Source organism: Sceloporus undulatus, chromosome 3 (genome assembly GCF_019175285.1).
Source record: "Sceloporus undulatus isolate JIND9_A2432 ecotype Alabama chromosome 3, SceUnd_v1.1, whole genome shotgun sequence".
NCBI classification, from domain to species: domain Eukaryota; kingdom Metazoa; phylum Chordata; class Lepidosauria; order Squamata; family Phrynosomatidae; genus Sceloporus; species Sceloporus undulatus.
The window spans coordinates 257,173,979-257,201,202 of NC_056524.1; the positions used below are offsets into that span (position 1 = coordinate 257,173,979).

Here is a 27,224-nt window from a genome sequence, read left to right on the forward strand (position 1 = left end):
GTTTTATTTATAAACTGCTATTCCAATTAGATCATAGCGGTGTACAAAAAAGATCAATACACAGAGCAACACAAAATACGATAAACAATATACAATACATAGTTAAAACTACTAAAACATTACACATTAAAACCACTAAAACAAGACCAGGCCAGCTAAAATACTTGAAGATATTGCACATTATAGGGGAAGGATCGCATTAACAAGGGACGTCGGGGAAGGCATGGTGAAATAAAAAGGTCTTCAATCTCTTTTTAAAGAGGTCTAGGGAGGTGGCGGCGCGGAGTTCCTCGGGAAGGGTGTTCCAGATCCCAGGTGCCGAGATAGAAAAAGCTCTCTGTGAGGTAGACACATATCTAGACGAAGGGATCCTCAGCAAATTCTTCCCAGATGACCGGAGTGTGCGGGGTGGACTATATGGGGAGAGGCGGTCCTCCAAGTACCCTGGGCCCAAGCCATTTAGGGCTTTATAGGTGATAACCAGCACCTTGTATTGTGCCCAGAAGTGAACTGGCAACCAATGAAGATCATACAGAACCGGTGTTATATGGTCAGTCCTGGAACATCCAGACACCAACCTGGCTGCCATATTCTGTACTATTTGAAGCTTCCGAATTTGGTACAAGGGTTGCCCCATGTAGAGCGCATTACAGAAATCCAAGCGAGAAGTTACCAGGGCATGTACCACTGTTTCAAGGTTCCCCCGGCCTAGGTAGGGTCGCAGCTGGCATATCAGCAGAAGCTGATAGCAGGTGCTTCTGACCGTCGCATCCACCAGAGAAGTCAACTGGAACGACGAATCCAAAAGCACCCCCAGACTGCGAACTGAGTCCTTCAGGGGAAGCGTGACCCCATTCAGGACAGGTGGACAAATTGCCCCACCCTGACCAGGAGAGACTATCACTAGTACTTCCGTTTTCTCTGGATTCAAACTGAGTTTGTTTTCCCTCATCCAGCCCATTACTGACTCCAAACAAGCATTCAGAGGAGAGATGCCACCCCTAGTCACTGCATCAGTCGGGGGCACAGAGAAACATATTTGGGTGTCATCAGCGTACTGATAACACCGCGCCCCGTGTCTCCGGATGATCTCTCCCAGCAGTTTCATGTAAATGTTGAATAGCATGGGGGACAGAATAACTCCTTGGGGGACACCAGATGTAAGTGCCCTCTTATCGGAGCAAACGTCCCCCAGCTGCACCATCTGGGGCGCAGTGCCCCCGATACACAACTCTCTCAGGCGTTCCAGAAGGATACCATGGTCAATGGTATCGAAAGCCTCTGTGATGTCCAAAAGCACTAACAGGGACATGCTACCCCTGTCCATGCCCAGGCGGAGGTCATTGACTAAGGCGACCATGGCAGTCTCAACTCCATAGCCCGCCCGGAAGCCGGTTTGAAATGGGTCTAGAAAATCTGTTTCTTCCAAGATCCCTTGAAGCTGGAAAGCAACCGCTCTCTCAATCACCTTCCCCCCCAAAAGGCAGCAATGACACCGGCCGATAATTGTTCTGAATCAGGGGGTCAAGGGAAGGCCTTTTTAGCAATGGTTTTACTATTGCTGTCTTTAAACTTGATGGAAATTGTCCCTCCCTGAAAGATGAATTAATTATATGGCGAAGCATGGAGTTAACAGCCATCCCCCCTTGGGCTGCCAGCCATGAAGGGCAGGGAGTTAACAGCCATCCCCCCTTGGGCTGCCAGCCATGAAGGGCAGGGATCGAGAGAGCAAGTCGTCTTCCTAACACTTCGAAGAATCTTGTCCACTTCCTCAGTACTAACAAACTCAAAGTGATCCAGTTTAATGGAATCCACAGAAACTCTAGTAGGCTCTGAAAAAATACTGGCGTCGAAATCAGCCCTCAGCTGAGAGATTTTATCTGCGAAGAAGTTGTTAAACTCCTCACAGCAGGCTTTAAATGGTTCTAAAATCGGGTTCAGGGAGGGGGGCAGTTGTATCAGCTCCCTCACTACCCTGAACAGCTCTGCCGGACGCGACTCCACGGACACAATACGTGCAGCATAGAATGAATGCTTTGCTGCACTTATTGCCACTCCATAAGCCTTCAAAAGAGACTCAAGGAGTGTCTTATCGGCTGAGTGCCAGTATCTTCGCCAGTTGCGCTCTAGTCGTTGCATGGCCCGCTTCCTTTCCCTGAGATCTTCCATATACCAGGGTTGTTTATTGGAAGCAGGCCGGAAAGGACGCTTGGGAGCGATACTGTGTATAACCCTGGAGAGATCTCTATCCCAGGTGTTAGTCAGGGCATCAACAGAATCACCGTCAGATCCAACCATATACCCCTCTAGGGCTTCTTGGAACCTTTTGAGTTCCATCAGCCTTCAAGGGTGGACCATTCTAATAGGTCCTCCACCCCCGGGGGGACTTAAGGTAGAAGCCTTGATTCTAGCCTCGACCAGGAAGTGGTCCATCCATGATAGAGCAGAAATATTAACAACCTCTGTCCACGGAACATCCATGTCCGTACTAAAGATGACATCGAGAGTGTTACCAGCACAATGTGTGGGCCCTGAAATCAATTGGGACAGGCCCATGGCAGTCATGGTAGCCATTAACTCCCAAGCCGCACCAGTTGGACCTTGACTGGTCTCGAAGGGGATGTTAAGGTCCCACAGGACAAGAAGCCTAGGGGACTCCAACACCAGTTCCGAGACCAGTTGTGTCAGCTTGGCCAGGGAGTCTGTTAGCGCACGGGGTGGACGGTAGACCAACAGAATCCCCAGCCTGTCCCTGGCATTCAGGGTCAGGTAAACATGCTCGATGAAGTCAGTTGTACAGACATTGTTCCTGGTCAAAGGAAGGGTGTTCTTATGGACCAAGGCAACACTGCCCTCCCGCCCACCTAACCTGATCTGGTCTTTCACTGAGTACCCAGCTGGAAGGGCCTGTGCCCACACTACTTCACTCTCAGGCCCAAGCCAGGTCTCAGTGATGCAAGCCAGGTCGCAGTTCTTATCTTGAAGGAGATCATACATTATGTGGGTCTTATTTCTAACCGACCTGGCATTGCACAAGAGCAGAGACAAGGTTTGTGGTACAGTTGGACTGACCCTCAGTTCTCTTTGGTTAGGAGAGTGGATGGAAGGAGAGATAGATATTACGCATCAATCTCGCCTTCCTTTCTTTTGTATTTCCACCCTCCTACCGCCATATCTCCCCCTGCCCCACACTACTCCAATTGGAACTCCAGCCTCACAATTTCCAACAATATTGGACTATAGTTCTTATCAACCCCATGCCAGAGTGCTCAGGGACTGTGGGAATTGTAGTTCAACGTCTGGGTAGCAAAGGTTGGGAATGACTTAGGTCAAGGATTGTCCAGCCAGCCCAACAATTCAGTTTCCAACATGGGTTGGAGAAATAAATGCAAAGAAGGCATGAATAGACCACCACTGCCGTTTGACTCCAGAATCAGATATCTAGAGCTATGTGAACCTGCCTGAAATTTGAGATCCTCAGATGAGGCCCTTTTACATGCCCAAACATCTCACAAGGTTTGGTTGATATGCACATTTAAAAGTGCTTTCTCTGTAGCAGCACCATGATGATGGAACTCCTTGTCAAAGGAAGTTAGGCTAGCTTCATCTGTTTTGAGCTTCTGAGGGCAACTGAAACAGTGTTCTTCTGCTTGGACTTTAATGTTTGAAAGGCTCTATTTAAATTGTTTTTTTGTGGGTTTTTTGGTCTATTTTGTCATGTTCTGAAGGAGTTTATTCCTGATGTTTCACCATCATCTGTGGCTGGCATCTTCAGACAATGCTATTCTCTGAAGATGCCAACCACAGATGCTGGCAAAACATCAGAAATAAAGCCTTCCAGTACACAGCCACATAGCCCAAAACAAAACCCACAAAAAATATGGATGATGGCTGCGAAAGCTTTTGACGTCATACTCTGGTTAAATTGTTTCAAAATTGCATTTTAGGATTGTTATTATAGGATTGCATGCATGCTTGTGCACCCACGTGCACATACACATGTGTGTGCACATGCACACACACCATTTCCCATAGAGACTCACGTAGAAAATAATTCTTTAAGCCTTTGCCATGCAGGAAGACACAGTCAAAGCACTCTTGACAAATGGCCATCCAGCCTCTGTTTAAAAACCTCCAAAGAAGAAGAAACCACCACACTCTGAAACTTCTTCCTAATGCTTATGTGGAATCTCTTTTCCTGTATCTTGAATCCATTGATCTCTGTCCCAGCCTCTGGAGCAGTAGAAAACAAGCTTGCTCCTTCCTCAATATGTCTGTCCTCTATTACATCATGGAAATCATTGATGCTGAATAACACTAGGCCCAGGATAGAACTCTATGGCACCCCACTAGCCATTCCCCTCCAGGATGAAGAGGAGCTATTGGTGAGCATCCTTTGGGATCAATCAAACAGTTATAAATCCACCTAACATTTACATTGTCTAACCCACATTTTACTAGCTTGTTTGCCAGAATATCACAGGGGGCCTTACCAAAAATTTGGTAATTTTAATTCTGCTGTGATCCTGCCTCGATCCATTGGGAGAGGCGGGAAGATAGAAATATAAATATAAATATAAATAATAATAATAATAATAATAATAATAATTATATTGGCATTCCCTTCATCTACCAAGCTTGTAACTAGTGTGAGTGTGTGTGTGTGTGTGTGTGTGTGCGAGAGAGAGAGAGAGAGAGAGAGAGAGAGAGAAGATTGTTTGTTTCATTTCTATGCTGCCTTTCTCCCAGAAAGGGACCCAAGGCAGTTCACAGGTAAAATCATTTTTAAAGATTTATAATCAAAATTTTAAACAATTAAAATTATTTAGCTAAAAAAGTATAAGATGACATAAAGTTAAAAAACATAACTATAGTATTGAACCTCTTCTAACTGAAATGGATTTGTATGTGAAAGTTTCCGGTTTGACAGTGAATAAGAATAAGACAGCTATCCTGGCAATGGATATTCCTAAAGAGGAATTGATAAAAATTGAAAATATATCTGAAGTGGTGGTTAAGAAAATGGTCAGATATCTTGGCATAAATATTATGACCAAAAATGTGGAATTATATAAAAACAATTCTGAGAAGACATGGCTTGAGATTAAAAAAGACCTGTAAAAATGGAATAATTTTAAATTGTCATTGTCTGGCAAGATAGCAACTATTAAAATGTCTATAGTCCTGAAGCTTATCTTCCTTTTTCAAAATATTCTGATCTTTTCTAAATTCCTATGAGGAGGGGGGGGGAACCTAGAATTAAAATGAAGGCATTATTTGACAAAACATCAAGGGGTGACTGGGCTTTACCTAACCTTAGATTGTGTTATAATGCTGCCTGTTTTGTTTGGCTTTGGCCTTGGTTTAAATTGGATGACCCAATCATGTTGGATTTAGACGGTTATAAGAATCGTTTTGGTTGGCATGCGTATCTCTTTTACGGGAAGCACCAAATTAATAAAGATTTCCTTAATCATTATATAAAAAGATTGTTATTCAAAACTTGGTTGAGATACAAAACAAGACTATGTCCATGCATACCCTTATGAGGGTCATCTAATTGGAAGTCCAAGACATCAAATGGCTCATGGTTCACATATAAAGAACTAATAATAAAAGATAATAAAACCTCCAAGTATAGATTCATCTCGCAACAAGATCTCGAGAAAACAGGTGAACATAAAACCTGGTTCTTTTATAAACAACTTCAGAGCAGATTTAAACTGGATATTAAAGAAATGTGTTTAGAGAAGGCAGATGAAAATTTTGAAAAACTGTTACACTATTGGAAAAATTATAAAATCTCAAATTTGTATGATTTAATTTTGAAATGGAATATTGAAGAAGAGATGATTAAAGAGACCATGGTGAGATGGGCCCAGGATCTTGGTTATAACATACTAATAGAGCAATGGCAAAAAAACTGGACTAAGAGAATCAAATATATTTTGAGTAGTAACCTCAAAGAAAATGTATTAAAAATGCAGTATAGATGGCCTTTTCCCCGGCAAGACTTGCAAAAAATTATCAAACATCATCAAATAAATGCTAGAAATGTGAAGAATTGGTAAGAACTTAATGACAACTACAGTTAGTTTAAATGGATTGATGCAGGTCAAAACAAAATCCAGGAAGTCAATTCATGTTTGTCTATTATGTTTTTACATAATATGTAGTGTTTGTTGTATGTTGTTTGAGTTATTGTATGTTTATTGTTATGTCATTGTTATGTTTGATTTCAATAAAATCAAAATTACATAACTAGAGCACATACCCCATATAAAAGTCTCCCTGACATAGTATATATTAAAAACCTGCCTCAATAAAAACATCTTTGCATGGCAGCAAAAGGAAAAATAGGGAGAGCAGCAGTCAAGCCTCCTGTGGAAAGGAGTTCCAGAGGGTGAGAGCAACCACCAAGAAGGTTCTCTCTCATGTCCTCACCACACAAGCCTGTCATAGTGGTGGGTCAGAGAGAAAGCCTTCCCCCATAGATCTTGGGACACTTGCAGAATTGTATGAGGAAATATGGCCTTTCAGATAACCTTGTTTAATTCTTTTTTAAGGGGGAGGTATGATATATTGTGTTATGTATTGGATGTTTTTATACTGTAAGCCACTCTGATTGCCTTATGGTAGAAGAGGGGGATATAAAAAAAAGTTTTATTTATTATTTATTTATCTTGACCTAAGCCATATAGGGCTCTATAGGTCATGACCCGTGCCTTAAATTGTGCTAGAAATGAACCAGTAGCCCGGCAGCATTCAGCATTTTAGCCACCACATTTTGAACCCACTGAAGTTTCTGAACAGATTAGTCTGGATCTGGAATGACTTGCTTTTGAGAGTAGACTTTTGATTACCACAGCTTGCCTTTCTAACTGCTTACAGACTGCCTGTTTCATTATCTGCTGTTTCTCCTACTGCATCACCTGCTTCATTTCCTCCAGGTTGAGAGCACTCTTTTTCCTTTAGGGAAAAAGGCAAGGGGATCAAGGCAAAGAAGGTGCTGAACCTTAGGGTCTCTGTTGGGTTGAAAGGTGTCCCAAATAGGTTCAGCAGCTTGGGCAGTGCCTTCAAATTCAGACTAAAATCTGGAATGGATTCACCACCCTATTGACATGGAAGCCACCGGCCATCATTGATAACAAGAAACCATTCATAGAACCTCCACACATATCTCTCTATGGTGGTGGCTATGATTACATCTTTCAGTCCTCAGTTCCCTCAAGGCCAGTGTAATGCCTTGCTTTAGTGATTGTCTTGCAAAAATATTTTGTTTTAAAACAGTATGCAAAGGGATCTTGTAGCACTGTTGAGACTAACTAAAAGAAAGAAGCTGGTAGCATGAATTTTCATAGATATGAGTCTGCTTCCCCAGATGCAAGACTCAAGTCTATCAAAGTTCATGCTACCAGCTTCTTTCTTGCAGTTAGTCTCAAATGTGCTACATGATCCCTTTGTATACTGATTTTCCAGACTAAGACAACTATGTCTTTATTTTTAAACAATAATTGCTGGTGACAACCCAGTGCAAGGATTCAACAGTCTTTGAACAAGGAAATCCTGCTAAAATGGGATGGTTTGATGTGGTACATCTGTTGTATTCCCCAAAGAACAGCAATATGGCTGGTTGGAAATGGACTTAGCGTGAGATCCCCCTCCTCTCCCTCACCAGTTTCAGAGAGAAGAAGTTGGCCTTGTATCAAACATTTGTTGGGCTAAAAGAGCTATGTGTTACTGTTTTATAAATTGCAAGGCAGGTGGTCAGCCGAATGTTATCCATAACCTTATTCACTGCCTTCAAGAGTTCTGGCATCTGTTTTAGTTGTCCTTTAATTACAGTTGTTTGGTTATGGAGTGATGGAATAAAAATGACAGATTGCAGCATTCCTCAATGTAACAAATAATCTACAGGCAAGATCAAAGTTGCGGTTAATTATTGCCAGTTACTTTGTGTCATGCTTTTGATCATTATTTCCTCTCTGCAAGGATCTCTAACTTCCAGGCAAAGGAGTGGGGGGGGGGGGGGTTTCCTGTGGATTTTTGCAGTTATAGATCTTGCTTTTGTTGTTTTTAAATTACATAATGCACAGAGACTGCAGAAAAATTAAGTGTTAGTTGGCTTTTGATAAATTTAACCCACATTTTGTGTGATATGGCTGTCACTTCATCAAACCTGTAGGAGATGGTACATGCTAAACAAGCTGTCTTGAAAAAGATCGATTGTTTATGATGTATTTTGCTAACCATCCAGTTTTTCCATCTTAAAAATAATTAGGAAAGCTTTAAAACCTTAAACAGGTTGCTTGGAGAGGAGGTTGATATAAAGACAGGGGTAGTTAACGTATGAACTGCATCTACAATCATGTAGAACCATTGGTAATATTGGCTTAGGTCTGATGGGAGTTGCAGCCCAGCAACATCTGGAAGGCTAGAAATTGCACTTCCCTGATGTAAAGGATCAAAATGCACAGTCCTGTACCGTGTATAGTCCTGTATCATGAACAATTGTGTAGATGAGCAAATTTGGGTATGGATAGCATTTCTGTCCCTTGCAATGTGGATTCACTATTCCTCAAATTTATTTAAGCAAATCTACACGACTGTGATCCACCGAACCAAGATCAGTCCTCCATACAATGCAAGATGCTCTACCTGGATTTTGATTAACACTTCTGTTAGATAGCTGCCTGGGGTTTCCAAACAGGAATTCATAGAATTTCTTTTTACTAGGGGTGATCGAGCAAACTTAGAAAAATGTATGAGAGCCCCAGAGAGTTGCCATCTGTCTCTGAAGCTCATTCATAGAGGTTCTGTGTAGACACCCAATGTCCCTTCCCAGAACAGTAGACAGGGCAGGGCTGAATTGGCAGCACACATGTTTTGCATGTAGTTTATCCCAGGATCAGTCTTCAGTATTTGGATATTGGAACAGAGCAGGAAGGACAGGCAAATCTGGAAAGGTGTTGTCAGTCAAAGTTGACTAAATAGGCAAGATGGAATGGTGTGATTCAATAAATTGGCTCAGAAACACCACCACATAGAAAGAATGGTGCGAAGGGGAAGAAGTCATGGGGGCAAGAAGACTACATCCACCATCCGCCACCAACCTGTGTAAAAAGAATATGTGAGCATACCCTCCAACTATCCCTGTTTGTCAAGGACAGCTCCAATTAATCTTCTGTTGTCCCACAGTTGCTTTTTTCACCTCTCATTTTCTCCTTTTGTCCTTAGCTTGCTTCAGTTGATGCAAAATTAGTTTGCACTTGGTTAACTCAGGCGCTGTACAGACTGGTGCTTTGCGCCGGCCTGCACACGTACTGGGGTTGCCTCGGGGGCAGCCTTTCCAGACGCCCCGCAACCCTAGTACGTTGTAATGGCAGCGCCCATTCTAAATGGGTGCCGCCATTACGAAGTCACGGCAGCACCACCTCCAAATGGGGCAGCGCAGACGTGATGTCTTGGTGCTGCTGAAGGGTGGCTGTGGTGCCCAAGCGGCCCCTTTCTCTTGTTCCCCATTGCTGTCGGGTGTCCTTTCCAGGCCACGGGGAAGCAGCCTTTTGCCGCTTTCCCATGGCCTGGAAAAGCGGCGGATCGAGGCCTCAGGGCTGCCGCTGTGGCAGCTGAGGCCCTGATCCATCGGGGAAAGGGGCGGGTGCAGGCCACCCCAAAGAGGCAATATATCCACTGCCTCAGAGAGGACAGGAGAGGGTGAAATCTTGCCCTTCTCAGTAGGCTCAGGCAAAGTGCTGGAGCCTCTTCTAGCTTCTGTGTTCTTCCTCATTAATAACTTTTGCCATCTGGACTATACTCACATAACTCAGCTGAGTTAACCAAGTGAAGTCCATCTTGCCCATTTAGTTTACTTTGACTGGCAACAGTATTCCAGTCTTTCTGGTCTCTCCTAGTCCATTCTGTTGTGAAGCTCGAAGACTATCAGCAGTGGTATAGTTGTGTGTTTCGATAGTTCTCATAACCATACCCACAAGGAGACTCTTTTAAAAATGAAGACAGCTTTGTTGTTTGATAACAACAAACCAGCTCTAGTGTTCATCTGTACCATGAGTTATGTGAGTTATTGATTGGTTCATTGATTGATAAAAAGCTAATAGGTCTCAGCACCAGGCCACTTCAAAACACTTTGCATTACAACAGAGATAGCTCAGAGCAATATAATTTGAATGGGGGGGATTAAAACATTCTTCCCAACCACTATGACGATTATAGAAAAGCTCAGAGTAGGGATGGAGAAAATATGTCCTGGTGAACATTTCATGTCTGGATAATAGGTTTCCTGACACTCAGGAAAATGGTTGGGAAGAATAACACAGAGATGAGAATTTTATGCAGTTTCCCCCCAGTATTCACACATCTTAAAGTTTTTCAGGAAATTATTCTGCACAGAAATACATGCTGTCGTTTTTACATAAAAATAATAAGGGGTTGTTGGGGGAACATACATTTTTCATGCAAACAAACACTATTTCAAGCATGACTTGTTCGTCAATGATTTCTTGGGGAAAAGTGTATTTTTGGAAGTACTGTAGTATTTTTTGTGTAAAAATCCACTGTTTTTCATACAAAAATCCATGTCTTTCAGGTACTGTATAGAATCAGCCCCCACTACCCTGCATAAAAAAATGCTTCATATCTGTGTGAATACCAGACAAAAACTGCACAGTATTTTTGGTTTGTTTTGTTTTCAAGGATGAAATAGTTGAAGATATATATCTGTTCTCAAAGCAGGGATGTAAAGGATATTGATAAACTTTCTGAATATCAGTGGGTAGGGGTATCTTAACACATTGAAACATCCTATTAATAAAAATCAGTGGCTGCTATCATGTTAAAAACATACATTTCTTTTCATTTTCTTTACACATGCTCACATCAGCCTTGTCAATCCTCAGCAGCAACAAGAGGAAAAACTACTAGCTTTTTTTGCATGAAAATATCTGCAAAGAGAATACATATACACATATAATTTTTATCTTCCTTTTTTTTTTTGTGCTGGGGGTGTGTGTCCCAACAAGCACAGAAACATATTTAGCCAGGAGAAGACTTTAATTTCTGTGCACTTGCATCCAAAAATCAAAGCAAGTAAAGATTCGCCTCCAATCCCCAGAAAAAAGAGGAATGCCTGAGGAGGCTGTTGATGATGTCACTGTTGTTGTTAAGTACTGTGAAGTCAACTTATGTTAACCCTATGAATGTGCGAATTTCAAGTCACCATATCATCAACAGCTCTTTTCAGGTCTTACAGACTCAGGACGGTGGTTTCCTTGATTGAGTCTATCCATCTGTAATGGATGCTGCCTTCTACTTTATCAAGCATTCTTGTCTTTTTAAGTGAGTCATGCCTTCTCATGATATGTCCAAAGTAGGACAGTCTCAGTTTATTAATTCTGGCTTCTAGGGGAATTCAGGCTTGATTTGCTCTAGGACTCATTTACAGTTGGCCTTCTTATACACGGGTTCAAGCATCCACGTTTTGAAAATGTTAAAAAAAAGTATTAATTTCAAATATCAAATCTTGATTTTCCATTTTTTATAAGGGACACCATTTTGCTATGTCATTATATTTAATGGGACTTGAGCATCCCCAGATTTTGTTATCCACGGGAGATCTTGGAACCAAGCCCCAGCGTATATCAAGGGTCCACTGTATTTGTCTTTTTAGTAATCCATAGTATCCATAGACCTCTTCTCCAGCACCACATTTCAAAGGAGCTGGTTTTCTTCCTACTAATTTTCTTTACTGTCAAGCTTTCACAACCATACATATAGATGGGAAATATGATGGCATGAACAGTCCTAACTGTTATATATCTTTACCATTCAGGATCTTGTCTAGTTCCTTCATAGCTGCCCTTCCAAGCCCTAGTCAGCTCTCAGTCTTCATTCTGATTAATGATTGAGCAAAGGTATAGAAAATATTAAACTATTTCAGTGTCTTCACTGTCTGCTTTAAAGTCATGTAAATAATCTGTGGTCATTACTTTTGTTTTCTGAATATTCATCTGTCAGCATTTTAGTGTTCATCTTCAGATTTGCTCTATTTCTTTATATTAGCACTTTGTGGTCTTTGCCACAATCTCCTCTTAATCTTGTTCATGGAGAGAGAATGGAGCTTCTCCACCTTCTGCTTCCTATTATGTCGTATATTTAATTTCTATATTGGCCATTAGGTGATGTCCACGTATACAGTCTCCTCATTGATTGCTAGAGGAATGTGTTTGTAATGAACAAACTGTTGGCCTTGAACATTGTGATGACTAGGTCATCCTGTCATTTGGAAACTTCTCCTGACTACAAAGGGTTAATCTAGGGGGAATTACATACTAATGAGAGCTGACATCACATGCTAATGAGCAGCTACATCATAGCTGACGTAAGGCTCACTTGGCCAATCAACAGTGCCAGAGCGGCAGTTTCAAAAAGATTCAAAGAGAGGGCTTTAAATACCCCTGTAGGACCATGTGTCCTTTGTTCTCCATCTTGGCTTTGTTTGGGGAAACCAGAGGCTTGTCTTTGTCCTCTGAGCAGCCGGAGGACCGGCTCCGGAATGCAGGTAGAGTTGGCAAGGAGCCAGCTCCCTGATTCCAAGAACTCCACAAGGACTACAAATCCCATCATTGTGTGAGTAGTTCAGGAACAGTGTTAGTCAGTACGTCTAGGTTTTTTTGTTATGTTTATCTAATAGCTTGCCTGAAATGAATATCTTTGTAACTGTGTTTTCTGACCTGCACGGCAAGGAGGCCTGGCATGAGTGATACCTTTCTATTCTATGTTATTTCTTTAAAATAAACTTCTTTCTTTTAAAAGCATCTGCTGTCTCGCTCTCTTGCTCCTGTACACGTGCCTGGACTCGGCTACTGATTGCTCTGGGTTAGTACAGAAGGAAACTAGATTTCTCTTTCAAGCAAGTCCCAGTGTGTGCTTGAAAAATTGATAATTCACTGGGTGGTGGCAGCGAGACTATAGGACCTCCAGGGGTCTCATTCTGCTCAACAGGGAGTGAGAATGGAGATCTAGGAGATCCTAGAAAGGAAAGTGTGACAAGAGGGGACTCCCTAGGAGTAAAGGGCCACGCACAAGGCACCAAGGGCTCTAGGGAAAGGCCCCCCAGTCACCACAAACATTCAATCAGTAATTCTCCTGCTTCATTTCTTGATCCTAAGCCACATTTTCCTATAATCTTTGATTCTGCTCTGTTTCCTTCTTTTGCATTCCGGTCAGCTATGATTAATACGAAGTCCTGTTTTGGTGTATGGTCAATTTCCTCCAGACTCCAGCATAAAGTCTTTTTTTCCCCTTCTGCCTCTGTAGTTTGAGCATAAACATGGATTATAGTTATATTGATGAGTTTTCCCTCAAGTCTTATTGATATGATCCAGTCAGACTTTGTATTGTATCCTTTGACTGCTGCCTCCTCACTATTAATGCCACTCCCTTTCTTCTAGATTTTCCTTTCCTGAATAAAACACTGTATTTTGAAAATGTCCCATTCCTATCCATTTTAGCTACTCACCCCAAGTATTGTAATGTTTATACATTTTATTTTTGTTTTACCATGAAGATTATCAGACCAGCACTTAAGTACTGGTAAATCACCTCTAAAACATTGAGGAAGCACACATGTGTGAAAGCCTTGCACGCTTCCTCAACATCAGGGAATTGTCAGCTCCTCTCCAGCATCACTGAAACATTCGGGGAAAGGGAATTTCTTCTGAATGGAAACCTTGTGTTCAGAGGAAATTCCCTCTCCCCGAATGATTCAGCGACATTGGAGGGGAGCTCACAATTCCCTGATGTTGAGGAAGTGCACCAGGCTTTCACACATGCACACTTTCTCAATTTTTTAGAAGTGATTTATTTGTGCTTATCCTACGGTAAGCGCTGGTGTGATAATCTTCCATGTATAGCTTCCCCTGATTCATGCATCTCACATTCCATGTTCCTATAATATGTGCTATGCAGCTTCAGACTTTTCTTTCATCTCTAATCATGTCAACAACTGAACATCCTTTTAGTTTAAGTCGAGTTGCATCATTAGCCACAGCACTACTTGTAGTTGTCATCTGCTGTATCCCAATAGTTGGTTGAGTGCCATCCAACCTATGAATTTTATCTTGTGCTTGTTTCATTTTGGATTGTCTCATTATAGGGTTTTTGTGGTAAAAGATCTTCAAAAGGAAGTTTACTGTCCCTCCCTCAGCACATCCTGGCACTTCAAACCTGTGAGCCTTGAATCCATTGCAATACTGATTATCAGCCTCCTTGGTCTATGCCTGTCCCTCCCATCATATTCCGGGGATGTTTAGCCTGGAGAAAAGAAGATTAAGAGGTGATATGATAGCCCTGTTTAAATATTTGAAGGGATATCATATTAAGGAGGGAGCAAGCTTGTTTTCTGCTGCTCCAGAGAACAGGACCCGGAACAATGAATGCAAGCTGCAGGAAAAGAGATTCTGCCTCAACATTATGAGGAACTTCCTGACAGTAAGGGCTGTTCGACAGTGGAACAAACTCCCTCAGAGTGTAGTGGAGTCTCCTTCCTTGGAGGTCCTTAAGCAGAGGCTGGATGGCCATCTGTCGGGGAAGCTTTGATTTGGATTTCCTGCATGGCAGGGAGTGGACTGGATGTCCCTTGTGGTCTCTTCCAACTCTATGATTCTATGATTATATGATAATCCACAAATTAAATTATTTTTAAAGACTTGGTACAGATAATCTCTCTTTTTCACATTTTCTCTTTCTTCACACAACAAAGTCAGCAACCATTGGTGCCCTCTGTGAAAGAAAGGCATAATAGTTTGATAGAACAGAGTAGCTTCATTACACCATCTCATGTAACATCTGTGAGCACAAATAGGGACTGCCAAAGAATAATTGAGATTCATAACAAAACCCCAGAAATTGATTGGCATTTGAGGGAGGAAAGAAGGCCTTCAATGTTATCCTTACAACCCAAGCTATTGTATTGGGTGTAATTTTAATGAAATCACTTTGATCTGATGTAAATGAAGGCTGTTTTTGGCCTGTCCAGTGAGAGTCTGGCAAGAGAGACCATTTTGGCAGTATTGGAGGCTTTAAAATTCATTTCTAGAATTCAAACAAGTCATAAAGAGTCAATGGGCTTAGAGAAGAACACCTACACTGTAACATAACAACCAAGAATGAAAAGCTTGTTGTCTGAGAGGGTAGAAATGAAATTTGGATTCAATTGATTGGTAACCGATACATAAACTGATATGGTTCCATGCATTTTTCTCCATCATTAAGAGGCTAATGACAATGAGATTTCAAGTAGAAGCTGTTTCACAGAGTAAAGATGATGCATATAAGCTGTTCAATGTTGCATGGATGGATATGTCAACTGGACCAATATCATAACTACAGCTGGCATTGATCCCTGCATTCTCTTTTACCAATCCTTCTGGGACATGTGAACAGTTGGTTCTCTAATTCTTTAGTCCATTTGCTACTTAGCTGGCACCGAGATACACTGCAGAACAGTTGGGGATATTTATTTGTAAAAAGAAAATTATCCCATGAATGAGCCCAAATAGGCTTCCTAGATCCCTGGGCCTGACCCATTTCCCCCAGTCAAGAGGCAAGAGGGAGAGATCTCAGGAGGAGAACACAGTCTTGAAATATATGTGTGTTTCTAATTTCTAAGCCTTGATGCTTTTTGTTTGAATGGCATAGTCTGTGCAACTGTGGTTGATACTTAAAGTATCATGCTTAATGACATTACCAGGAACTGACACTTGTAATATCACTTGGATCCTCCCTCTGTGATATCACAAGAAGTGGTCCCTAGATCTCAGGCCTGAGCCCTAAAGTTTTAGGGCTTGGGATAGTCCTGATTTGGCAACTCTAGGTTCAAAGTGTTTCTCTTATATCAGAGAAAGGAATTCTGTGCCCTCCAACTATTGTTATTTGTAGGTTTGGGGAGGTCTATGAGGCCATGTTCCAGAATAGTTTATTCCTGGTGTTTCTTCAGCAGCTGTGGCTGGCATCTTCAGAGAATTTTGGCATGGAAGAGAGTGGGGTATTATATACTGTTGGTTTAGAAAAATATGTATACCTCCTTCTTTTCCATGCCAGCATTCTCTGAAGATGCCAGCCACTGCTGATGGCAAAACATCAGGAATAAACTCTTCTAGAACATGGCCTCATAGTCCCAAAACCCCACAAAAAACTATGGATGCCAGCCGTGAAATCCTTTGACTTCACTTCCGAGTATTGTTGGGCTGCAAATGCCAACAGACTTAGTCAGCATAGTCAATGGTGAGGAGTCCTGGGAACTGAACTTTGGCAAGACATGGAGGTCTCCATGATTTCCATCCTAGTGTTACATTCCCCTTGGGAAATATTGGTTAGGAAAAGCTTGTTGTGAAAACTGTAATTTGTTTTTATTTATTTTAATCATTTAAGTACAATAGCCCTAGTTTAACCATTTTGGCTTCTAGAAGAATTAAGGCTTGATTTGTGTTGGGGTCTATTTATTAAAGTAAGAGAAACAAATCCAATAAGATAAAAGCAGAATCTTTATAGTTTTAAAGCCTAGGAGATGTGTGTGTGTGTGTGTGTGTGTGTTCATTGTGAAAAAATACCCCACCCCAAAGGATGTTCCATTTTATTAATTTCATTTTACAGGTGAGAGAATAGCAGCCCAGAAACTGGTTTTTCATCCAGGCCCTAGCCATGGCTTAGATAGGGGTGGAATCTGATTCTACCTTTTCTCAAATTCAGGATTAGACGCTGAGGGTAAAACTGTGTTTTGGGACTGATCCAGGGTTGAAGTCAAATGCTGCATCCCAATATTGATGTTTTCCTTACCCTCTTCTGGGTTGTTGTACATTTTCCCATCATGGCAACGCAACCACTGATATGAAACAGCTAATGGAGATGAAGAAAAGTTGGATAGTCACCTTCTTATACATAACTAAAAATGAGGAAGTACACCAAAAAGACTGCAAAAAAAGGGACACAGATATATTTTCATATGCTAATTGCAATGTATAGCTGCAGTTTTATAAAGAGTTGCTATAAATTGAATTGTTTGGTTTGTTGGCCTCCAGATGTTGTTGGATTGTAACTCCTGTAATCCTTACAATTAGCATCCTGGCCAGGTAGATGAAAGCTGTAGGCCAACAGCAAGTGGAAGACTGCATTTTGACTTCCATGTACTATTTGTTATGCTCTGACATTAGTATCATTGCTCATGTAGTCAAACCACACACAAAGATTATGGCAGTTGATGATTTTCATGCCAGCAGAGAAGCAAATCTGTATGGGATTTTAGTGTGACTTTTAAAGGAAATAGCCAAGGTGCTGAACCCTATACCCCCAAATAGGCTCAGCACCTTGGTTCCTGATTTAAACAGAAATGCAGTCCATCCCATCATAGCAGAGATGACTGTAAATAGGTAACCTATATGCCTGGAGGGATGGCATCTTCAAGGCTCTTGCTTTCCCTTCTTATGGTTTTTTGTATTTCAGTCAGACATGGATTGGATGGCCCTTCAAAGGAGGATATTTTCAAAAGCAGGACTGTCCCCTGACAGCCCTTTGAATAAAAGACTACCTCTGTAAAGTGGGACATATGACTGCACTACTCTCTCCCCAGGGTTATCACCTGCCTCACCTTAGAAAGAAGAGCCACCAGAGGTGGGTTCTTATTGATGTGCTCAACACAGAGGGACACTTGTATGAAAAGACAGTCCTTAAGGCTCTTAGGTCAAAGGTGATGAAGGGCTTTAAAAGGTAATGGAAAAACTTTCAATAGTACGTGGAAAGTGAGAAGCAGCTAGTGATTCTCTTTCAGCATTGACTTGATGGGTTTCCAACACATAGTCTTGATTAGCAGTTTTGCTTCAAGATTCAGAAACTTCCAGGGGTGGATGGTACATTTTGAAGTGCAGGAACTCATCATGGAAGGGAAGATTGGGGCAAAACTTTGTGATCATCCTCCTCCTCTTCCACATCCCTCCTCTTCCCTTTTGCAGAGGAGTCCTGACTGGTGGCAGGTGCAGATGGGATGGATGACCAATGCCAAACTCACTGGATGTTCACACACACACCCCACCCCAAGCTATCACCCAGTGCAGTCTGAACCCCCTTCTGCACTCCCTAGTGATGCCCCTATGGATCAGTGGAATCCTGGACTGACAAGAATCTTCACTGCTTGGAACTTATTCTGTGTAAATTTCTCTCAGGATTGGTTTGCACAGAAAGCAGGACTTTTCTGTGCAGGAAACAGCAATTTCCTTTGTGAAAAAATAACATTTCAATGCAGAAATATCAATTTCTGCAGAGAAAAGTCAGTTTTATGGGCAGAAAATGCTATAGTGATTCATTATGTGTAAAATTTGCATATGGTTGATTAGCATAGAAAGCAGCAATTTCTGTTTAGAACACTGCATTTTCTGCACAGGAATTAATATTTATTGAGATATTATCTTATATACAGAAACTTCTGCTTCTTGTGCAGAAAACCCTGTTTTTAAGGACTTTCTTGCAGCAGAAAGGAAATTGCTGAAATTACAGCAGGCCAAGACATTTTTATTTAAACAGGTCTTTTAAGATCTTGCAGGCTTGGTTTTATTGGGGGATGAGGGGGATGGTTTTAGATTATTATTTTTAACTTTGTATATTTTAAATGTTATGTTTGTAATTTTTAAATATTTTTTACGATTTTAATTGTACAGTTTTAATTGTTGTTTTAATGTGTTTTATATATGTTGTTAGCCACCTTGGGTCCCACTTTGGAAGAAAGGTAGGATGAAAATAAAATAAAATAACTTAGTGAAGAATTACTTCCCTAATGCTTTCAGGTGAGGTTTTTAACATGAAATCACATTGCCTCACTCCTGGAAACTCCTGGGATGGAGACACTGTCTTCAATTTGCTGGGTTTCCTAATGTTTTTCTTCCATCTTTCCCCCTCCTTACAATAAAAAATCAGCTAAGGGAATTAAAAAGACAGAATAGCTGCATGAAATACCTTTCACTTCTCAGCAGTCAGAACCCCATGTTGAATCACCTGGTGTGTGTGTATGTGTGTTTAGCTTCTTGGCCTGTAGTTTTCTTAGTCCCACTTACAAACTGCAGTATACCAGAATCCATTCATAAGCAATGTCAAGGTGTTACCAGCTGGGCTTTTCTTGAGGTTAATGGACCTTTAAGATGAACTACATGCCATCCTCTATGTAGTCATTCATGGTAGAAACAAGCATTTGAGTAGAGAATCAAGCCTGGAGACCTCATCCTTTCTAGGCTTTACAGTGATTGTTGTACTACCAGCATCTGTGGACTTAGGAATGTCTGCCTTGTTGTTAGGGAAAGAGTTATTGACTGTTTTTACAGAACAAGAAGTCTTTTGTGAGTTGTAAAATTGGGGTCTTGGGATCCTTTGGGCCCTCCTTCTGTGCACGTGGTTGTAAATGGTGTCCAATCCACTAATGAATGAGGCCCCAAGTACCCTGGTCGGTACTTAGACGCCAGATGGTGCCATATACCTTATTGGTCAGCAGAGCAGGATTACAATGAAGACAAATTGAGCTAATAAAGTAGAAATCACTGGTGAATACTGAATAAGGCTGTGTACACAGCAAAAGTATCAGGATAATAAGCCTATCCTTGTCAAAAAGAGAGCTGGGGGAAATCCCTCTACCATGCAAAGTCGGCAATGCTAGGGAGCTGTAAACAAAGCTTTGGGGTTCATGGGAGAAGGACAATCAATATTACAACATTTGAAAACAAACACCGAAGAGGCCAATGTGCTCTGAATATTAATAGCGACTAGGCAGCATGTTTTTTTCCAGCTGTGAATCTGGAATATGGCAGGAAAATTAGAGACTGCAGCTATAATGGAGCATTTGATTTGCAATTAATTTTAATTTGACAATTACAAAGGTAATTGATTTAGGAACATAAGAACAGCCCCAGAGAATCTAGATGCTGCCAAATGGCTTCTCTGGTCTTGCGAGATGGTTTGAAATGTATCATGTGAAATATCCTCACCAGCAGATTCATTCATGAGATGTGCTCATCATTCATGCTATTCTGGGGACCAGGGAATTGGGCAAGGGAAGAGGTGCACAAATTTTGGCAAGGCCTGACAAACAAGTGTCACTTCTAGTAACCAGTGAATTTCTGCTTTCTCACTTTCTCTTCCCAGAGGTCAAGAAAAAGCTTGAACTCAAATTGGAACACCTAAAAGTTCCTATTCAAAAAAAGGCCTGTTCCATACTTCTCAGGCTTAAAGCAATGTGAAGATCAAAACTTAGCTATCAAGTAGATGTAATACATCTCCAAATAGTGAAGTGCAGTTTTTAGTGATTTAAATCTTTCAAAATATTCATTTAAACACTATTTGGAGATAACAGAATGTTTTCAAATACAATATTGAGTGGAGGGGGAATGTTTTTTTTTAAATTGCAGATTCTTGAGGAAGCCATATAGAACTATGGGTAAAAAGCATATAATAATGACATAGCTCAGAGATATCTGTGCCTATCTCTCAGTTCATAACATTTGTATTGGTTGCCTAGTAATGTTTAATAGGAGAGGAACAGTTTGCAGTGGGGATAAGTATGTATTAATCTTTCCTGTTCCAACCCATTATTCTGATGCAGGATGGCTTCACTCCAGAACCTGAAGGGAAGGTTGCACCGGATTGCTCAATTGTAGACATACCAAGAACTCCAAAGGCCTGCAACAGGATGTATTACATCTATCATTTTGCATGACCAGAAGGGATGACACATTCCTTTTGGTTACATTTCAGAGCATTTAAGCCATGGCATTGGGGGATGGGAGGACCGCAAAACAGCATTTTGCAGCCACACAAAGTGATTTGTATAGTGGGCCCTTGGTATCTACTAGGGTTTGGTTCTAGGACCCCCCCCATGAATACCAAAACCAATGGATGCTCAAGTCCCATTATATACAGTGGTGTAGTAAAATGGATGCTCGTGTCCCATTGTACAGGGCACCCTTCCCTTATGTGGGGGATCTGTTCTGGACCCACCCACCCCCCTGCAAATGCTCAAGCCCTATTTAAAACAATGGGGCTCATGCACACAGCATAGTATGGAGCACACGTCATTGCCCTTTATGGCTTTCAGTGTAAGTTGAAAGCCATGTAAAGCATGTCCCCGTATGACATGGGTGCACTATATATAGTGGTTATATAAAATGGCAAAATAAAGGTTTGTTTTTTGGGGGGTGAATATTTTCAAGCCATGGATGATAGAATCCATGGATGCAGAATATGTGGATACAGAGGGCTGATTGTATGTGTTTCAATGTGTTTTTCTTTGGCTAAAATGACTTGGCAATTTTGGGGAATAGTTTCCAGAGCCCTTGGGCACTATTGAAATATGGCAGGACCAATGGGCTCTATACAGCTCATAGGCTACACAATTCTACCCATGCTTTGATGGTATTAGACTGAGATTGACTAATTATGGAAGTGACTGTCCTTGCCTCCTTGTTTTGGGGCCTGCTTTTCTGAAGCATTGTGCCCCTACTGTGGAGAATAATACATATTTTTGTTCTAGTTGACAGCATTCAATATTGGTCTTTATTAGTGATTCGGATTCTAAACTTTTGTGCCTCTAAGTTAGGGACCTCCTCAGACTTGCATTTCTATTTTTGCTAAGCACTCATCCCATCACCATTTGCTAATCTCCACATATGCTTCCTTAGTGATGAAGCATTAGACACTGGGAATTGTAGTCCAAAAAAGTTAGAATCTCAAGCCCTGGCTTTTAGTTAGAGTTAACTGAAATTAGTTTGAATTCTATTATTAATCCTGTGTAGAGTAAACCAGTTGTTTCATTGTAATTTATCTATGTGTAAACTCATTATTCATCAGTTCATTTCAATTAATCTTTTCTGGCTGGAACTATGGCACTACACAGATGGGTGCTAAAGTGTACCCTCATCACATGCGAGGGGTGGTGCTTCCTATACAGATGGGTGCTGCCATTTTGGCTTGACGGATGCTTAGCGTTCGCATGTCGCAGCACCATTATGACTCCGCGAGTGTGCCATTGGCGCACTGTGGCATCATAATCGTGCCGCAAGAAGAACCCACTTTTTGTGGGTTTTTTGTTTGTTTGTTTGTTTTTTTGCTCCCTGGGGAAGTCCTGCGGTCTGGAGGCTGCAGCTTTCCCACAGAGCAAAGCAAGGTACCGGGAGACCGTCCTTTTTGGACGGTCTGTCCCACGCCTAAGTAATGGTATTCAGGGCTTTGGGTTTGTTTTTTTTAAGGAAGTCTTGTTTTTCCAAGTCAGACCTACAGGTATAGTTCAGTTAACAAACTAGATGTATTCTTGGGTACGTCTTCTTTAACACATAATTTGGTAGCAAAGTCAGAAGTAACATGGAAAGAATAGGGATAGGTTTCCATATGACAAAAAAGAAGAGCAGTTCAACATATTTCAGCAAGCTTTCCCCCAAAAAAGTAATAATATGTATATGTGGAATGAAACAATGTGTTGTACCTCCTAGATGCTATTTGAAGGTTTCTTCAAAAACATCCAGGGCTAACTTTCTTTTTCATCAATCTCCACTTTTCTTATGATTTCTGTTTGGGGACCAACAGATCCCTTTTCACCCTGTTTTGCTGTTCAGTAGGGGATTCTGGAGGCAGTTGCAGACACAGACCTATTCCAAGCACACACACATGGCTTTACTAGAACTGGCTACAGTACAATCTTGTTACTTGCCAGTTCAGCTTTAGTTTACTTGCAACCCAGTACCAAAAGTGTTTCTCCAGCCCTCCTTCACCATCCTGTTATAATACATTGGGTTGCCTTTTAGATTTCTGTTTGCCTCATTTAAGCTTTTGGAGCTGTACAGATGTATTGTAGAGTAGCATATTATGAAAATAAACGCCTCTTTGCTCTGGGAAGGGAGCCAGCCTAAGTATAAACAAAAATAAGAGGAAGGTAATAGCCAGCTCACGACAACAACAATCCCAACAGTGGAAGGTTACTGGCCTAATGCCAGCAAAACACCTTCACACCTGTACACAAGAAAAGGAGACACAAGTAGGTTGGGAGATAAAATAGACCGCAATATGTATGCTGGCTGAAACAGGTGGAATAGTGATGATGCTTATCTTAATCAGATCCCTCTTCTGACTAGATGAGAGATCAGAGTAGTAATGGCTAAACAAAAGCTGAACAGGGTATAAAATGGAATCCTCTTGATCAGATTTTGCTCTCTGCAAACTGGTCCATTTCTAGGTTGCTGCCACCAAGCAGCAATGATAACCTGAATTCCTATGTGAGGTAAGATATTCACTTCTTGATGAAGCTGTGCTGCTTTCATAGGACTTTATCACATGGGGAAAAAGATGGGAACATAGTGCTATGCTCCCATCAATATCACACAATAACATTAAGGTTTTCACATGATGTCGCCATTATCTCGTGATTATGCCATGCCAATTTTTATTCATGGGATTTCCCCATGAATAAAAAGAGGTGTGATTTTGCTGCTTTATTTATGAGATAATCATGCAATAATGGTGTTGTGCGATATTGATGCGAGCATAGCGCTATGCTCCCATCTTTTTTTGACCATGTGATAAAGTCCATGGAGTATTTCTGCATGGCAGGGGATTGGACTGGATGGCCCTTGGGGTTTTTTCCAACTCTGTGATTCTAAGCTTAATATTTAATACCCAACAAGACACTCTACAGAGGAGGTGTAATGCTTTGCGCTATAATTCCAATAGAGCTGTAAAATTGTATATAAAAGCTTTAGTTTGTTCTTCTGTTAATTTCCTGAAAGACCAAAGCTTAAGAAAAACCTAAGTCGAATTCTGATGTTGATCTGACTATTAGATACAACTGGGTTTTGTAACCTTGGAAGACCACCATGGCAACTCCAAGGAAATTCAAGCAGATTCATAGACAGGCATAAGACAAAGAAATTTCAGTCTTGTAAAGTACAGGAGTGGAGGAACCACTCTTCTGTCACTTCTCCTGCTAGTGCTCATAAAAAAACCTTCCAGTCAGTTAGAGGATTGGGGGGGGGGAGTGACATTAGGAGTGGGCTACCATAAAAAGGACTTTGTTACAAGCCTTGTTAACTGAGGTATGCCTGCATTTGTCTGTCTAAATCAGTACTGCTTAGTCTGGCAACAGCTGTCCAGTGTCTTATGTGGAGTTCTTTCACATGATCTGCTTCATCATGCTGACTGCATAAATCAGGAAGGGATTTTCTGCATCCAACTCATGTGCTCTTCTACTGAGTTAGAATGAGTCCTCCTTCCATAAACCCTCCCACCACAATTGTATAACGTGATTGTTTGGACTCTTCAAACTCTATGGCTTCATGACAAAATTGTGAGAGGTTGCATTTAGTTTGCCCTTTTCATCACAACCCTATTGCTAGACTCTTCCTAGGAGAGCAATCCCTGTCTAATGTCATTTGGACAACTTACCTGAACAGCCAGTTTTGTTCAGTTAGGACAGCTGCCAATAAGGAGCAAATGTTAATTGTCAGAAACAAACAAACAAAAACCTCCACTAATCCATCAGTGGTGGTGGAAACAGCCCCATAGAAAGGGCATGTTAAGCCAGTTTATTTTGCATTTTGGGCATTGCAGCTGTGTATAAGCAATAACTGTTTTGGACATCAGGGAAATGCCTCATTTGTTAGGATCTGAGTAAGCGAGTATATACACTGCAAAGAGACCCCCCCTTCCTGCTCCTGAGTAGGCGAGGAGACTCCTTGAGATCATCTTGCTGCCAAGCACTGCTTTTAACCCACTTGACTCAGTAACTCAGTGCAAAGTTCCTGAGGGACTTGACTTGCATCTTTTCCACCTCTGACTCTGCAGTGATCTTCCTTTCCCCTCGCTTGTGGGAGATGAGAATCCTGCATACAGATGCACAAGCGCGCGCACACACACACACATTGAGTAAAAAGCATGTGAAAGATTGGGGGGGGGGAGAGAGATCTTTAAAGGATTTATTCTAAGGAAGCAATCTACATAGACAAAAGGGTACATTGTACATGAAGGCACCTTCCTTCAAGCTTTCCATAAGAATAGTTACAATGTTACAAACATCTTCAGCTGAGGTTAAAGAGAAACACAATTGCCTAATACGACTAGCTAAATATAGGTCAGCTCAAAGGGTGAATGGCCCAGCATTGGATGTGGCACAGACCTATAAGCAAACAAAACTTGCTGTAGGATCAAGTCCCAATCATTGGAATGTTCATTCACAAACTTACATACTGTATTACAGTCCCCAAGCTTGCATTAAATTGCTCCACCAACCCATTAGTTTTGTGATGGAGGAGGACTAAAGTAAGATAGTGCACTACATGTGCTTTCAGTGGGCACTGTATAGCCTTTGACTTGAACTTTGTCCCTGTATCTGTCAGGATTTCTTAAGGCCAACCCACCCTTGCAAAAATGTCTATCAGAATCTGAATTATGGTTTTAGATGAAATTCTACCCAGTGGGGTAGCTTCTGGCCAAAAAGTGCAAAAGTCTGCAAAGGTGAGCACATACTGGTTTTCTCTTGGCATCCTTTCAAGGAAAAGGCCCCAGGATGTTCATAGCCACTTTCTGGAATGGGACATCTTTGGTGGGAAGTGGGTGGATGGGGGTTTGGTTTGATCCTTGTGTGCCCCAGCCCTCTGGCTGATCTCAAAGGATCGGACATAGTCAGTAACATCTTTGCCCATCCTCTCTCAATAGAAAAAACTTCACCAATCTGCCTTGGTCTACTGGAATAACCATAAGACAGGCTCAGGAGCTTGGCTTTGTACTTTGTAGGGGCCAGTAGCTGTCCCAGAGCATACCAATTCTCCTTATAGCCCTTAGGCCAAACCTCTTGGTATTGTAGGCCCTCTGGTCTACTTTGTCACCAAAGGAGACTGGGCTTCTTCCTTTGCCATCTTACATGCAGCTTGAAGAATCTGGTATTCTTTCTGCTCCCTCTGGAACTGCTGTTTCTCCACTGGAAGCAGCTGCTGTTCCTGGAGTGGAAGACTTGAATCAGGATCATGCTGCTTCATGGCTTGTCTGCTCTGATGCTGAAGTCATTGTTGCTTCACTAGGTAATTTTGGAGTCTTCGTTGTTGGCATCTCCTCTGTAGCGGTAGTCCCTTGTTACTGTTCTCCAATGTTGTCAGCATCTGACTATGCTCAGTTCCCACCACATTTTGTCTCCTCATCTGGTCAGATGAGTTGGTCACAGCAGACTAGGCCTCAGGTGCAGGCTGTTGAACATGTGGAAGAGCAGGCTGGCAGTCCATCTGACTAACTGCTCCTGAACTTCTTCCAGAGTCCTCTTCTTCCATAAGTGAGGGCTTCCCCAGCTCCTGCTCCCTTAACCTTCTGGATTGGCATGTGTAATTTATGTCTCAGTTGTCTCACTAGGTACAGCAGGAGTCATTGACATTGCAGTAAGCTCTGCTAATTTGGCTTCTTGGTGAGAGGCAGCCATATTTTGCAGTACCTGCATCTGCTGATCACCCACTGGAGACTCTTCTGCCCCTTAGGCAATGCTGTGTCACATTCCAGAGGCAGTTCTGAATGGAGTTCAAGTGCAGGGTCCTTTCCAGGCCAGGGTATAGCTTGGCACTCACTTAGCCTACGGGTGGCCATAAAGTGCCACCTGTTTTCCTTCAGGACCTAATCGACATGGAAGACCAGATCATCATGCAATATTTTAGGACATTCAGAGCCAGTGTATACAGCATAGGCCCAGTAACCTTTCCATTCCTTGCCATTGGCAGTTGCACTATGGATGTTCTGAAGGCTGCCATAGTAATCCTAATATCATTGTCAACAAAGCTGGGATCCATATAGAAATGATGAATCGCCAAAATTTGAGTGCCATTGTCTCTGTAAACAACAACATCTCTGCTTCCCGTCATCAATGTGTGTCTTCTGTGGCTGGGAACCATTCCAGGGTACAGACTGACAGATGGCCCAGTGACAGGGTCATTGGAATTTTACACTACCACCACTTGGATCAGCATCAACTTCCATTTACAGTTCTCTTTAAGGTGCCCTCTTTCCCCACATGTAAAGCATTTTGGGCTGGCCTTTTCACCCAGCTAGCTATATGAGGCCTTGAAACACTCTTTCGCACTGAGCAAATATTTTCCAGGAGAGGAGTTACTCAAATTCCATAGTACAGGGGTAGGCAACCTTTTTGAGCCGGGGGG

General features: G+C 41.8%; 1 protein-coding gene across 2 annotated transcripts in view; it reads left to right on the forward strand.

Moving 5' to 3' along the window:
* NLGN1 (neuroligin 1) overlaps window positions 1–27,224 on the forward strand; it is an 892,554-nt gene that overhangs the window by 67,556 nt on the left and 797,774 nt on the right. The window lies entirely within an intron of this gene.